The 2,410-nt window shown below is 37.2% G+C and overlaps 1 protein-coding gene across 1 annotated transcript in view; it reads left to right on the top strand.

Annotated features, from left to right (window-relative positions):
- The first annotated feature begins 1,646 nt into the window (after positions 1-1,646).
- LOC143300196 (uncharacterized) overlaps positions 1,647-2,410 on the top strand; it is a 6,884-nt gene continuing 6,120 nt past the window's right edge. The window contains exon 1 of the mRNA XM_076613758.1: positions 1,647-1,795. The gene's annotated coding sequence lies outside the window, so the exon portion shown is untranslated. The remainder of the gene's footprint in view (positions 1,796-2,410) is intronic.

Raw genomic sequence — 2,410 nt, 5'->3', positions numbered from 1 at the left:
TAAGAAAGAAGAAAGAAAAGAAAGAAAGAAAGAAGGAAAGAAAGAAAGAAGAAGAAAGAAGAAAGAAAGAAAGAAAGAAAAGAAAGAAAGAAAGAAAGAAAGAAAGAAGGTAAGAAAGAAAGAAGGAAAGAAAGAAAGAAAGAAGGTAAGAAAGAAAGAAAGGAAGGAAAGAAAGAAAGAAAGAAGAAAGAAAGAAAGAAGGAAGAAAGGAAGGAAAGAAAGGAAGGAAAGAAAGAAAGAAAAGAAAGAAAGAAGGAAAGAAAGAAAGAAGGTAAGAAAGAAAGAAAGGAAGGAAAGAAAGAAAGAAAGAAAGAAAGAAAAGAAAGAAAGAAAAGAAAGAAAGAAAGAAAAGAAAGAAAGAAAGAAGGTAAGAAAGAAAGAAAGACAAGAAGAAAATTGCAGAGATATTATGTAATGTTCTCTGGCGATAAAGCTCACGCTTGAGGTACCGCCTCTGACGGATTGAGTCCGAGTGTGGTTGACATGCGATCATAGGCATGTGACAAATGTTCACTTCCCACGTCCAGTGCATGTCGTCTCTCATGCCGCAGGTCAATGGGGAGAGGATCATGTATGTGAATGACATTTTTCTTAATCCTGGGTTAGCGTCATATAAAGAATCATATTTACTTATATCATCATCATCATCATCATCATTATAAATCTTTATCACCGTTATTATTGTTCCTCTCTCTCTCTCTCTCTCTCTCTCTCTCTCTATCTTTCTCTGCCCCCCCCCTCCCTCCATCCCTTGATATTGCAAAAAGACATGCATCCAAACACACAAAAATCCATACACACATGCATACATTCAAACACACACACACACACACACACACACACACACACACACACACACACACACACACAGACGGACAGGCAGGCAGACAGACAGACAGACAGACAGACAAACGATGATCTTTAAAAGAATCAGTGTAATCACTGACATGATATAACCGTGACTATACAACATGGGCAAAATTATAACATGAGATTTTGAAATGTGCTCGCGCATGAGCGCGTGCGCACACACACACACACACACACACACACACACACACACACACACACACACACACACACACACACACACACACACACACCGCACTTCATACATGTACGGATGCATTCATGTTCATTTAAGAAGTACACTGATCACGAATTATTCGCCACACCTTTCAGTCTTCTCCACTTCACAAAAGAAAGACTTGGTCAGTTCAAGAAGAAAGGAAGGAAGAAGAAGAAAAAAAAGACAGACAAACAGGCAAACACAGCGTCATAGAACTTGTAAAAAGGAAAGCTTCGTTTCAGAAAGAACAAAACAAAACAAAATAAAATTTTAAAAATGAATAAAGAAATCACAAAATGAGATGATTCTGAGTGATGCCGTGACTAAAACTGTGAACCAGAAGATGGCATTTAAAACAAAAGCAAATAAATAAATGATAATAATAAAGAGAGAAAGTCAGAAGAAATTAACGCATTTCATGCGCCTATGTCGCTTTTTGGGGGTCCTGCTTGCACAACACATAGCAGTGTGTTGGACATGGATTATTCGCTGAGATATCGCGGACGTTGTTAGCGCAGTGTCAAAGCAGGCCACGCTGGCAACCGCCAACACACGAAGATCCTCGCTGGCTGTTCCTTTAAATAGTATACCTACACTAAGCTGTCAGTAAAGTATAAAAGCGGGATCAGTGGTCTCACCGCTTCGTCAAACTCTAGAGACTGAGCTAGCAGAGACACGATTCCAGAACAAGTACCGCTTGACCAGAAAGAGTTGAGAAAGCTACAGGTAAGTGTTTGACTGTTCTGTTTACATTTTGCACTCACCATTTTAAATTCTAAGTGTGAAATTTTACTATAATCATTATGCTGTTTGTCGATTGGTTTTTGGTGGTTATTTTTCCTCTCATGTATTCACTATTATTTCCATTATTTCCTATCATTTTAGAAGGTTGATTATCATTATTATTTATTCACCCTTTTTTTTTTTTTCTTTTTCTTTTTCACAAGGCCTGACTAAGCGCGTTGGGTTACGCTGCTGGTCAGGCATCTGCTTGACCGCAGATGTGGTGTAGCGTATATGGATTTGTCCGAACGCAGTGACGCCTCCTTTGAGCCACTGAAACTGAAACTGATTATCATTAATTTTCTATAGCAAATATGTTTTAATTATTTATTTGATTATCATCTATTTACTTTGTTATTACTTATTTATTTATTTGTTGTTGGTGTTGTTGTTTTGTTTTGTGTTTTTTTGTTGTTGTTGTTCTTTCTTATATATTTTTGATGCTAACTTCTAATCAGTTAAAAAAAAAAAAAAAGTCTCTACACGAGAGAGCGTTCGGTGGACATCTGTTGAGTGAGACTCCAGGTCATCTATATTTATATAATTGGTTGTTTTTTT

Source organism: Babylonia areolata, chromosome 26 (genome assembly GCF_041734735.1).
Source record: "Babylonia areolata isolate BAREFJ2019XMU chromosome 26, ASM4173473v1, whole genome shotgun sequence".
Taxonomy (NCBI): domain Eukaryota; kingdom Metazoa; phylum Mollusca; class Gastropoda; order Neogastropoda; family Buccinidae; genus Babylonia; species Babylonia areolata.
Note: the sequence above shows the minus strand (reverse complement) of the source record. Positions and strands in the feature narration are given on the sequence as shown.